Below are 13,986 nucleotides of genomic sequence, written 5' to 3'. Positions count from 1 at the left end.
TTAGCACTTAACAGCTCGTTTAAGCGATTTTTCACTCCGTTTCAGCACCTAACGGCTCGTTTAAGCGATTTTTGAGTTCGTTTCAGCACCAAACAGCTCATTTAAGCGATTTTTGAGTTCGTTTCAGCACCAAACAGCTCGTTTAAGCGATATTTCAGCTCGTTTCAACACCTAACAGCTCATTTAAGCGATTTTTCAGCTCCTTTCAGCACCTAACAGCTCTTTTAAGCGATTTTTCAGCTCGTTTCAGCACCTAACAACTCATTTAAGCGATTTAACAGCTCGTTTAAACGATTTTTCAGCTCGTTTCAGCACCTAACAGCTCGTTTAAGCGATTTTTCAGTTCGTTTCAGCACCTAAACGCGCTTAAACGAGCTGTTAGGTGCTGAAACGAGCTGAAAAATCGCTTAAACGAGTTAAGTGCTTAAACGGACTGAAAAAAATCGCTTAAACGAGCTTTTACTGTTTAAATGAGTTGTAACGTGTTGAAAACGCGCTGATTCGTTGGTTAAAAAAAAACTAACCCGAAACCCGTTTTGACCCGTTCTAACCCGAACTTGTTGACCCTAACCCGTTTTGAACATTTTTTTAAAAAAATTTTGCAATTTTCCGAATTTTTTTTTTAAAATTTTCTGAATTTTAAAATTATATTTCGTAATTTTACTAATTTTCACAACATTTAAAAGTTATTATTCAAAGAAAAAACATTGAAAAATTTTAAAAAAAAAACTAGATTATCTGCTATTCAGGTAAAATATTTAGGATTGGAACAAAAATGAAAGTTCAATGACCTAATTGGAATAAATTACTAGTTACATTTAAAGAAAAAATAAAAAATAAATAATGTAGCAATTTATTCCTACCTTTTCATAGGTAACACCACAAACACCTTGTGAGTAATTCCAATGATATAACACTCCATGTAATTTTTTTTATCGAATATGTTAAAGAAACACTTAGAAAAGAACAAAAGCAACACCAATATTTTTATGAGAAGACAAGTCATGTTGGTGATAATAAAGATAGAAAAGCTTTTCAAAATCACACGGTCAATAATGACACTGACAGTTTGATATACCAACACAAATGGTTATAGATTGTTAGTAAACTAATTCATGATCAATCAACCATCAAACTGGTATTCCATTATTCGAAACCACATCTCTAATGGCACACCCAAACAAGCCCTTGTAATCTACACCCGAATTCGCCATAACCCACTGTGTAATATCCTCACTATAACCCCTTTGATTCTCAAAGCATGTGCTTCCTGTTGCATGATCAATTACGGCAAAGCTGTGCATTGCGAATCAATCAAAGCTGGGGTGGATTCAGATGTCGTAGTGGCTACCTCATCAGCAACCATGTACGGCAAATGCGGCGCCCATGTAATCGATGCCCGCAAGGTGTTCGATGAAATGCCTGTGAAGAATGCTGTTGCTCATAATGCAATTATCAGTGTGTATATGCACATTGGGGAAACCGAGACGGCGTTAGGAGTGGTTCGGGCCATGGTTTACAGAACACCCGTTTCGTGGATTGAAATGATTGCAGGGTATGCGAAAACCGGAGATACGAAGACGGCTAGATGTTTTTTTGATCAAGTTCCGTTTTTTTTGAAAAATGTGGTTACTTGGTCGGTGATGGTTGACGGGTATGCGAGCAACGGGCAGATGGAGGCTGCTAAGGACGTGTTTGAGGTTATGCCCGGACGGAGCTTCTATGTCTGGTCATCAATGGTTTCAGGGTATTTCAAGAAAGGTGAGGTTGAAGAAGGTAAAGAGGTTTTTGATCGGATTAAGGTTAGGAATTTGATGATCTGGAACTCGTTGATTTCGGGTTATTGTCAAAACGGGCTTTGCGATGAAGCCCTGGATGCATTTGGAAAAATGCAATTAGACGGGTTTGAACTGGATGAGGTGTCCTTTACTAGTGCTTTTTCTGCTTGTGCTCAATTGGGCCTGTTAGAAACTGGTAAACAACTTCATAGCATGATTATTCAAAAAAGAATCAAATTCAATCAGTTTATTTTTAATGGTTTAGTTGACATGTATGCAAAATGTGGCGATTTAACAAGTGCGAGATTAATATTTGAAAACGGTTTAGAAACCGAAAAGAATGATTAGTGTTGGAATGCTATGATTTCAGGCTTTTCTATTCACGGCTATTGTCGTGAAGCGTTGGAGTTTTTTGACAATATGGAGAATTCACATGTGAAACCGAATGAAATCACTTTTCTCTCGGTTTTATCTGCGTGTGCACATGCAGGGTTTGTTGAATATGGGTTAAAATCTTTTAAAAAGATGGTGAAATATGGTTTATCGGCTAATGTTAAACATTATGGTTGTTTGGTTGATCTTTTAGGACGTGCGGGAAGGTTAAAAGATGCATATGAAATAGTGACAAAGATGCCGATGAGACCAAATGATATGATTTGGGGGGCTCTTCTTGGAGCATGTAGAGTTCACTCTGATTTAAGCATGGCAAACTGTGTGATTGAAAGGATCAAATTTCAAGATTCTTTTGATAGTTCTTCTTATGTGCTTATGTCAAATGTATATGCTGCTTTCTGATAGATGGGAAAAGGCTGAAAGTTTAAGGATCGTTATGTATAGTAAAAGGGTTGTTAAGACAGTTGGGTGTAGTTCAGTCACTCTCTAACCCCACCTGAAGTTTATGCGGTTAGGTCTCGATGTCATTTTGATGGTTTTGTTTTGACTTGGAAAGCCAAGATTGGCAGATTCGGTAATTGGTCAAAACAGGCTCGGGTTAAAAACGATCTATTTAAGGTAGGTTGATTGGGTTGGTCAAGACGGACAGGTTGGATCATGGGTCAAAACGAAGTTTGGGTTAAAATGGAGTTCGGGTTAAAATGATCATTTTGAGTATAGGTTCAATTGGCTGGGCCAAGATGGGCATGTTGGATAACGGGTCGAAACGGAATCCGGGTTAAATAGATAAATTTTTAGTATAGGTTGAACGGGTTGGGTCTAGATCGGCTGGCTGGATAATGAATGGAAATAGAGTTTGGGTTAAAACAATCATTTTGGGTACGGAATTACGGATTGAATGGGTTAGGTCCACTGTCAAGATGGCCAGGTTGGATAATGAGTCAAAACCAGTTTAAGTTAAAACGATAACTTTTGGTATAGGTTGAATGTGTTGGGTCAAGACGGGCAGATTCGATAATGGTTCAAAAAGATTCAGGTTAAAACGATCATTTTTTTGTTAGTTGCAGATACAATATTATTACGGTGATATTTTAAATATTTCAACAAAACAGTGTAATTACGCCCTAGTTGCGGTGCACGCATATAATGTATATATGTGTGGACCCTCGGGTGGGCAAAAGTGAAATTGCAGTAACCTTGACGTTATTTTACTAATTTCGTGAAAATAATGTTAAAAGTGGCGGAATGTAGCATCATGTGGTGGCGTTGATGGGCGAAAGACAAAGGTGCATGCTCCAATCATCGGGTGTCTCAATGGTTGAGTGTTATGTGTCTTATGTCCAAGGCTTGATGTAAAACTACTGTTGAGCCTGGGGTCTCACTGGAAGCAGCCTCTCTATTCCTACGAGGTAGAGGTAAGACTGTCTACATTTTACCCTCCTCAGACCCTACCATAGCTTTTATCTTTATGTTGCCCAACCACACGCCCACAATGGTAGCCTTATCAAACATGAGAATGTTACAATTAACATCTTTAAACATAAAATTACGCACTTCACAATCTTCTATAAACATTACACAACATTGTAGTTATAACCAAAACATAAGCAAGATATTTTAACTCATCATAACGTTTAAACGACATCATTGTGTTTCATAGTCTGTTATCGACTACAACCACCTCTACTCGCCACCAAACTCGAATCAAACACACACGTGCAAATACACTCCAAAATTGTAAACAAAATTTAGAACTGGCCAATATTCTTTTTCAAAATTTTATTGAAATTTATAGTTAAATTATATATCAACCGTTATTATAAAATATAAATAATAATATTCTTTTTTTTCAAATTTCGGTTATACACACTTTCCCGGTATAATTTTAGTGTTCACATAATCACATCAGAGCATACGAGGAAGATGACACGAGTATCTAATCGACCGATGAGACGCAAGAGCCTGTCGCAGAGCGAAATCAACTCGATCTCCTTTCAAATGCAACGACTCATAAATCTCGCATATAAACTTCGACAGTTCTTCTTCGTCGTCGTCCTCCCAAACTAAGGCTCCTCGGTCTGTACCCGGAGTCATGTTTTCCCAATCACTCATTGGGCTTGCGGCTGCCAGAACCTCGTCTTCTGGTTCCTCCACTCCAATTCGAATTTAGCTAATTCACTCAAATCGCAAGATCCGTAGAATGATGTAAACTGGTACTGCGTCTCTTTAGGCTCGGTTGTGGGGCATATAACGGCTTTTGCACCCGAGTCTAGAAAAGCCTTTATTAAGGCTGGAACCGGGCTGTAAAAGCCGCTGTATATTATTATCCTGTCTCTCCATCCACCAACCTGTAGATTTTCATATATTTAAGGCCTTAATCGAGTACCGATAACTTGAATTAATCACCAAAAATCACGTCTTTGGGTTTAATATAACAATTTCAGGTCATTTTGAAAGATGCTTTATGTTATAACTTAATATGGTTGATTGTTTAACAAAACATTTATAAACTCGAAAACATACCATCCAACGAACATCTGCAGGAGCCAAGTGCATGGAAGGAACCGTCCTACGAAACATGTAAGCCCCGATTTCTTGATCATCTTCATTCACCTTCATCCACACATAATTTCAACATGTTTACTTATGATCTTGACCTGACCTGACCCGTTTTGACCATATACTGAACCCATATAACACGCCCGTTTTGAGCATACCTGAGTCTGGCGTCCTATGTAGCGATGCACAACAATCCCTATCTGGAAGCAAGGTCTGCATGCTACCAAATCAGCAACAGTAGATATGTTTGAAATGTGTGAAAATTGTTCCCTTCTACGCCCTTTTAACATTGACTGAAAACTGCATTTCACATTTTGCAGAAATTTGTCTGCCAGTTCACCCGGTTCGGCTACCACAAACACGTCGTTTTGCCAGCTGGAACAATGGTAGAATAAATAAATTGGACTTTTTAAGAACATAAATCAAGTTCTGCTAGGCTTGTAAATGAACCGAGTGAATAAGAACGGTGCATATTTGTGTTCATCTAACATTAAACGCACAAACGACTGAACACAAACAACTAAACGAATGGGGTTTTTCTCGTTCATGTTCATTTGTTAAGAAAATGAACGTGTTCGTGTTCGTTTATAGTATAAATGAACGGTTCATGAACGGATATAACTGAACATAGATGAACGAACATAGCTAAGCTAAAATCAATTAAAAGTAAATGTGAATGCTTTGGACCTAAGAAAAGTTAAATGAATATATACTAAAGAAGTTAAAGTATGAACTTAAACAAACGTAAAGTAACGAACATAAACGAATTTAAATGAGTGAACGTAAACGAGAGTTCACGAACATAATGAACAAACGAGACATGTATTCAAGTTTGTTCGTTTATTAGATAAACGAACTTCCCAATGAACGGTTCACTGAGCGTTTGGCTCATTTACAAGCCTAGTGACCCTGACATTTTGACCCGTTAGCCAATTTGACCATTTTACCCCCTAAAATCAAGACTATTAAGCAGTGTTCTAATATGTAAACTGGTTGTTACAACAGAAATCAATAACTAACCTTATTATTGACCCATTTGTATCATTCTGAAGAGCCAAATGAACAACTCCAACATGTTGAGAATTTTGCAACTTATCATGCAACAACCGGATCGGGACTGAAAGCTGTCTAGGCGCAGTTGGTGAATCTGGGGGACTACTTTTTGTCTCAAGACTTAAATGTGATATCATATCATAACTGTAAAGATGTGGGCTTGATGAGCTGAACAATGGAGATGCAAATGGTGACGGAAACGATGTTTCTGGTACTAGCTTAACCGTTGCTGATGTCATCACATCCATAACAGATAGTTTTATTCCATTTTTACAACAAAATGTGTCAAGTGATTGAACATGGTTGAAAGGTTTTGCAGGATTTGAAGCATTTATAAGTAACACGTTACGTCTCCAACCTAAACAGGCTCCGTTATCACCTGCCGATTACAAGAATCAGAGGTTAATGTTAACCGTGTTGGGTTTTTTTTTTAATTTTTGTTAGTAAATGTTTGTTATATAAAATTACCAGTGCATTGACGCTTTGCCTTGGACAACTGTGGAGAGTGTAGATTTTCAGGAACTTTCTCATTATTATGATTTTGTAACAATTTTTCGCAAACGTTTTTGAAAGCCGAAGAATTGTTTTTGATATAATCGCTGGTGGCTGCCTCCAACTTAAGCCATACTGTGGGATCAGTCTCGTCTAACTCCATTTCACAGCGTTCATCAACTGCATAAAGATGACAAAAACCTTCATACACGCACACACACACAAACGCGCACGCACAAACATAACACACAAATTCCATGTTAATAATGCCACCTGGATTGAACCGAAAATACTGAATATCGGGAATCATGGAAAGCAATGTGCTTAACATATCTTCTATGCGGTCGATTGAGCACGCACTTTCAACCAATACTTGACCGGTGTCCAAATAAGGCCACCCACCTTTTCGTACCTAGAATCAAACACAAATAAAATAAAAATAAGTATATAGTTAGTGTGTGTGTATATATACATAACTTAGAGAGAAGAGAGATTGCCTTAGTTGGAACAGTACAACAACCAATTGAAACTAAGGTATCGATTTTTGCATCTGGCCATAAAAGTTGTGCTTCCCGTATAGCAAATATTGAAGGGTTATTTGCAACAATAGCACCATCTTGCCAACGGAATACACCTGCACATATGTCACAGATTTATGAACAAACTCAAACTCAAACTCATACTTCATGGTAATAAGCTTTTTAAATGTCACACTTCACCTCTACTTTGCTACACTTGGTTGACCTTTTTTATTCTTACCATATTTCATATAATAGTTATTTCTTAAATTCCACTTGTACAGGGAGTTCATGCATTATACCATCAGAGTAATCATCAAGATAATACGGAGCTGCAGATGATGCGCGTATAGCTTGCCATATATGATGTCTACAACTTCCCATGTGAGTACCGTGCTTATATCCAATTTGAGCACCGTTAGATGATGTTACTGACTCACTGTTTGCTGAAATTGTAAAGGAGCTTCTAGTGTGCCAGCAGGGTACTATATTATTCAATATGTTATAGTCAATAATATGATCTATATATTCTAATTAGCACAAAAGTAAGTCACTGAACCTGATAATTACGAAATATAAACGGCTGCGCTGGCGCCATATTGACTAAAGTTGACACAACAATAACCTTTGGAATCCCTTTTACTGCTGAGTCTATCAACAGATCTCCATCCTCTTCGGTATATATCTCCTTTAATAATCTCTCAAACTCATCCGCGCTGTGCTGGACATACATAAAACATAATGGTTTTAGCCCATTAATAACTTTTAACTAGTAAACATATCAAGAAATTAAAACATGAAAATTGCATACTTTAGATCCATGTATAACGACTCTATAACTTTGTGATGAACTTTTATAAAGCTGATCAAACTTCTCTCTCCAAGTTGCTGCTTCATTATCCTTTGGAACGTGTTCAGCAAACACGAGTTTTCCTATAATATTATGCACGCAAAATCTGACACGACTATCGAGAAAAAACATTTTGACAAGTTATCTAGCTAGCTCACCTAGACTTTTGTATATATCTTCACATTTTTCCAATGACATGAGTTTTATTCCAAGAGCAACTGCAAGCAAGCCTCCGGTTGATGTGCCACAAATAAGGTCAAACATTTCATGTATCTGTTTGCCTGTACCCTTTTCAATTTCCTTAAGAATTTGTACAGTTGCAAGACCTTTCATACCACCTCCATCCATTGTGAGTATCCTCAGTCCTTGTTTTGCCACCTGTCTTCCTTTTATTGAACGCCTCAAACTCTCGTTTTCCCCTATAGTCATATATTGTTACACGATTTAATGATATAAATTACTAATCATTTATATTATTATGTACAGAAAACAATTACAGAAATTAACCTAGAATTGCTAGAGCACGAGCTGCAGCTTTTCTCACACGTAGCTCGGATGCAACCGTACGTTGCAAAAGAAGATCCCTTAAACTTTCAGAAGCAACGAGAATCTTCCGGTTTTCTAAACAAAAGGCTAAGTTCCCGATAGCAAGTAAGGCGGACCTTTGAACCTAGGGATGTATAAAACAATTCAGATATTGCCATTGAACGAAAGAGACATGTGTTCATGTTCATTGATTTAACTAAATGAACAAAATTTTTTGTTCATGTTCGTTCGTTCATTAAATAAAGAACTTCCTGCCAAACGATTCACGAACGCTTCACTGAGAGTTCGGTTGTGTTTACCTCTGGATCGTTATGGACACATAACAACTTTAATGATCTTATCACATCCATATTCATCATTTTCTGGGCCACCTTATCAGAAACAAATCCTAGCTTTGCCACAACTTGCAAAACAGATTTCAGTTCTTGAGGGCCATCACATTTCAAAACTCTTTGAATCGGTTGCATGATGTCACAATCCATCAACTGATGCGACACGGATACATCTGATGCTATAGAAGTAAGTGCAGAACAAGCCTGCTCAACCTGAGAAAATTTTACAAATACTTGAGAAAATCTTGATGAGAAATAGACAATATATATTATGTGACTAGAAATGTCAACTAACCACATGATGATTTTCACTACTTATCATGCTTATGAGTTGTCGTATTGCGTTTTCATCTTTACCAATAACTACACGATTTCCTTCATCTTGAGCTATCTTTGCAAGGGCGGATGCAAGCAAAGGATGGTGGCATGACGAGTAGCGAAATATTAAGGCAAAAAATGCACTTAGCTTGTGTCGTGAAGCGAAGTAAGAATTATTCAACACCAACATTCCATCTAATACAAGTTAGGTTTATGATAGTGTTCATCTGGGTGTGTTTTATCTCAAATGATCGATTTAAATGTAGGCTTGTAAACTAACCGAATGTTCAGTGAACTGTTAGTGACTGGCAGGAAGTTCGTTAATGCTCATTTAATTAATAAACATTAAACATGAACAAACGGTTTTGTTCATTTGGTTAAACAGACAAACATAAATGCATGTTCTGTTCATTCATTTACACTCGTGAACTGCTCGTTCATACTATTATTGAACCGACATAAACGAACATGAACACGCTCATGTTCTTAATGAACAAAGATGAACAAGAAAACCCCATTTGTCAATTGTTTGTGTTTGATCGTTTGCTCACTTACAGTTAAATAAACGAACTTGTCCCGTTTGTTTTCGTTCAGTTCATTTACAGGCCAATTTAAATGTGTCAAATAGGAAAGGTAAGCCAAAAGGAGCAAGGATAAAACACGTTAAAACTTGAAAGTTATCCGAAGTCTACTTTTATTACATAAGACCTCTTAAATCCTTTTCATATTCTAACAATCTTGCTTTGTACACACTCATTGTTTATAAAAAGATTTAAAAAGCATGAAAAAAAAGTGCATCATATTTTACCTCTATCTGCACATTCACAGATCTTAGATAATCATCTGCAACAATCCGGATGTTTGCAAGAGAAAGGTGACGGAGTTGGTGCAAAGACAAAATTTCAGGAAGAAATTCAAGTGGATTACCAAATAGCCTAAGAACCCGTAACTCAGCCATCGCCCTAAATAATAACATGAAGATAAAACATTAGATTTCAACTTATGAACATGAATGAAGATATATCATAATGTAATAAATGACCTGAAATCAAGAAGAGGACAAACTAGCTTATTGTGTTCAAGTGATAACTCCACAAGTCCAACACACCGCCTGAGTTCAACTGTTTGTTGTTCAAACAAAAAAGGAACATGTCACAAGCTGTAAATCTGTCATATTACCAACATACATTGGAAGTGACTTCTAAGGAAGTTGCAGGCAGAATGACATCCAAATGAGAACATGAATACAAGCTTACCTGGTACAGTAGCCAACATGTTGTAGTCAACTGTGAGTACTTTAAGGTTTTTCAAATCACCAACTTCAGGAGGCAAACTTAACAGCTTATTGTTATCAAGATATAGCTTCTCAAGAAGTGGCAGTTTAGTCAACTCTACTGGAAACACCTGTAGATTGGTTCAATAGTTAACCAAAATGAGTAACAATTCTAGGTTTGACCTACTCAAACTGTGCACTTATATATAATGCATATGTAACTAAACATTCACAACCTTCCACTAACAATTGTGACTGAAAAGCACAAGGAAGAAAATGGATTTGCTATCGGTACACCATCCAAAAAATGTGTACACCAGCTTGCGTGTCACATCATATGGGCCTATGACCTTCATAGTTCATACAATATGTATGACAGAGCGAAAAGGTCATATACCGGTTAACGTAGCTTTTCAGTGGCCACATCAGTCATTTGTTTGCCAGTAAACAAATCATATGAGTTGTATGATTTGGCCCTTTTACGACCTGTATGACCTCTTTTTTCGACCTGTCATATAGGCCATATGACCTTCATACTTCTTACGCCTCATATGATAGAGCAAAAAAATGCCATCCGGCCCATATGACTTTGTCAGTGATCACATTAGTCATTTTTTTGACAGTTAACAAATCATACAAGCTGCATGATTTGGCCCTCAAACGACCCGTATGACCTTTTTTCGCTCCATCATACGGCCCGTATGGCTTTGTCAGTGGTCACATCACACATATCTTTGCTGGTCAACAAATCAAACGAGACATATAACCCGCATGACCATTTTTCACCCTATCATTCGCCCCATAGGTCTATAAAAACAACCCATATATACAGACCAGAAGAAAACTTACAGACAACCCGCAACTATAAACGCTGAGAACTGTAACATTCATCCAATGATCAGCACATACTCTCACCCCAACACCACCACTACCATGCCCCATACCCGAATTGCCCGACTGATCAGCTGCAAAATCTGATTTCAACAACTTAGTAACAACACCCATCCCATCATGCTGTTGACCCGACCCTCCAATGCGCGACATAAACATCGCCCTAAGCGGATCCCTTTGCTTCACAACCTCCATCCCCAAACTCACCAACTTCCCCTCCCCATTATCACCACATTCACACAAGCTAATCACCACCGTTTCTTGCGGCAACGGCAACGCTACCATCACCTGAGATAAGAGCTGCCATTAAACCGAAACCCGACCGGAATTCGAAGCCACCTGAACCCAAATTAGAGAATACCGGAAAATTCCAAACACGATTAACCCGAACCTTAAATGGGTCAGTTATCGGGCCACTTTTTCACCGGAAAAAACCCGAACAACCCGACCCGAAAAACTCGAACATTTATCGCCTTTCTTATTGATTTGTTCTAGTTAGGGTATGTGTAGTGGGCGACAGATAGGGGCGATTTTTGTGGTGAAACCCCCCCCCCCCCCCCCCCCCCAAGGCGACAATAGGGGCGATAGGGGGGTGCTATTTGTCGCCTGCTTTAGTTTGTAAGGTATTATTATTTTATTGTTGTGTGTGTGTGATATATCTATCTATAATATATCATAAAGGGCAAATTAAGACATCCATTTTTAAGTAATTTACAACACTTAAAGCATGAGATACATGTGTTAGTAAGGGTAAACATGTCTTTTAAACACAATCCATTCAACTTACAAGTTTGGCCTCTCATCTTTAACCATATTATGTTTTTAATTTAACTTGTAAACTAACTTCTCACCCATGATTTTTAAATGACTATAACCTTTTCATACGTTAATATTTTTATAAACAAATTGCTTCATAAAAACGAGCATTTTATTTTTTTTAATTTGGATATGATATTGTTGTAATTTTTGTTTCATTTTAAATAAATTAATATGTTGCGTAGGGGTGTTCAGTGTCGGTTTTGATGGTTTTTAAGTTAAACTTGTGAGTTCAACCGTTAATACTGATTTTTTGTCGTCCAAAACCAAACTCAACCATTGAAAGTTGAAACCGAATCGTTACTAACGGCCTGGTTCCAGTTTGGTTTCACAGTTTAAACTTTAATACTAAATTTAGTTTAAAATAATTAATAATTTAAATGTACCATCAACTTTAACTAAAAACCAACATAATATGATACTTGAGATGATCATAAATAGAAAATGATAATTTTAACCACATAAATGGTAAATATTAATGGAAGATTTAGGACGTGAAATAATAACAACAAAGATTACAAAAGGAATCATATTGCAATTAGGTTAATTTACAGTTTTTTCTGGTTTCATATAGCCGGTTGCCGATATAAACCGCGAACCAACCGTTCACTACGTTTTGAAAATTTTGAAATCGAACAACAAACCGAAAGTAAAAAAGAAAAAAGAAGTCAAACCAATAACCGATTTAAACGATTTTAAGGTTTTAACCAAACCATAAACACTTATATTTATACGTGATTAACATGTTCAAACACCCGCTGCATCGCGCGGGCACCTGTCTAGTATATGTATATGTATATGAGGCTACAACACCATTACACCCCTAAAACGAAAGCCCACCCTTTGCTGATTGGGCGTCACATGACACAAAACGCCCCATTTTGTAGCCCCTCCACTACACATAGCCTCAGGAGTCTCTTGTATTTGAAATATGGTCAATTGATGTTTGAATTTTGATAACATTTTCTAGTAGCATTATGAATTTTGATGATATTTTGTTAAAAGGACATTTTTTTTCATTTTACATCTAAACTAGAAAACCGAACAATGTAACCCAAACCCGAATAACTCCAACCCCAGTGTCACTTTTTCCTAGCCAAAAACCTGAACAGTTATTATCTTTTTTATAGGTTTGTTCTAGTTAGGAGTCTTTGGTACGTATCCGGAATATTAAGTTTTGGGACTTTTGAACATTATCGTATACTATATATTGTCAATTGATGTTTGAACCTTGATGACATTTTTTAGTAGCATGATGATATTTTGTTGAAAAACATATTGTTTTCCTTTTACATCTACACCAGAAAACCGAACAATGCAACCCTGGAACAGTTTAAAAGCCGAACCTGAGATTGCAGCGCAAGGCGACCTGTGTCTCGTCATCGTTGGCGCTCCAATGGATATCAATTCGAAAGCCTATCTCGTGATTATTATTATTATTATTATTATTATTATTATTATTATTATCTTTGGACGGTGATCCGGGAGAAGCTGGTTTCGGTGATGATGATGATGAGGGACGGGTTTGATCGTCTAAGGAGTCTTCGAAACCGTAATATAAAGATAGATGGAAGAGATCGGAGAGTCTCTTCCAGCCTAATCCCCATGACATTATTGATGCAAAATTTTGTGCATGCACCAACGACGATCATTGATTTGAATTTTCAGAATTTTGTTGTTTGTGTGATGATTTGATTTAATTGAGAGTTTGTTTAATCGAAGCGTGATTCAAAGATGGCGTGACATTCATCGATTTGATTGTTGGAAATTTGATGGTGTCATTTGAAACTGTAAGTTGGCCGGCCAGCGGAGTACGTGTTTATGTAGTTTCCTAATTATGTTCATATGAAAATTTAACCACCCGTGTCATATTGTTTGGATTTAGCCCGGGTGAAGCATGGATTAGGTTTCACGACATCAAACCTTCTTTTAAAAGTTTTTGAAAGAATTAGCTAGTGTTCGTTATGTTATGTATTTTAGTGTGACTGGATTGACTTGTTGACTAATACAAATCGTGATATACATTAAACAAATCCAAATGTATAGAGTTTTTTAGTTTATTGTGATGTTTGAAGCGAAGCCACCAACGCATGAGGTTTCAAAAGGGTAGTGTCATTGATAGAAAGGTTGAAAGAGCATATTGAAATTTTTTATTTTAACTATTATT

General features: G+C 37.1%; 2 pseudogenes across 2 annotated transcripts; one reads left to right on the top strand and one right to left on the bottom strand.

The window, feature by feature from the left end:
* The first annotated feature begins 1,092 nt into the window (after window positions 1–1,092).
* On the top strand, window positions 1,093–2,994 carry LOC143566714 (pentatricopeptide repeat-containing protein At3g21470 pseudogene; annotated as a pseudogene). Its single transcript, XR_013141278.1, has 2 exons — window positions 1,093–2,793; window positions 2,892–2,994. The product of XR_013141278.1 is annotated as a pentatricopeptide repeat-containing protein At3g21470 pseudogene (transcript).
* Window positions 2,995–3,851: 857 nt separating this feature from the next.
* LOC143566713 (phospholipase A I-like) lies at window positions 3,852–13,431 on the bottom strand (annotated as a pseudogene). Its single transcript, XR_013141277.1, has 19 exons — window positions 13,150–13,431; window positions 10,962–11,303; window positions 10,096–10,243; window positions 9,882–9,960; window positions 9,643–9,801; window positions 8,817–9,018; window positions 8,489–8,734; window positions 8,151–8,313; window positions 7,802–8,062; window positions 7,605–7,726; window positions 7,353–7,514; window positions 7,096–7,278; window positions 6,773–6,909; window positions 6,549–6,687; window positions 6,264–6,455; window positions 5,751–6,162; window positions 4,889–5,105; window positions 4,695–4,784; window positions 3,852–4,519 (listed from the first exon to the last, which is right to left on the bottom strand). The product of XR_013141277.1 is annotated as a phospholipase A I-like (transcript).
* Window positions 13,432–13,986: the final 555 nt, after the last annotated feature.

Source organism: Bidens hawaiensis, unplaced genomic scaffold (assembly GCF_021521415.1).
Source record: "Bidens hawaiensis isolate Kalapana, Puna unplaced genomic scaffold, B.hawaiensis_p1.1 tig00023041_1, whole genome shotgun sequence".
Taxonomy (NCBI): Eukaryota; Viridiplantae; Streptophyta; class Magnoliopsida; order Asterales; family Asteraceae; genus Bidens; species Bidens hawaiensis.
Note: the sequence above shows the minus strand (reverse complement) of the source record. Positions and strands in the feature narration are given on the sequence as shown.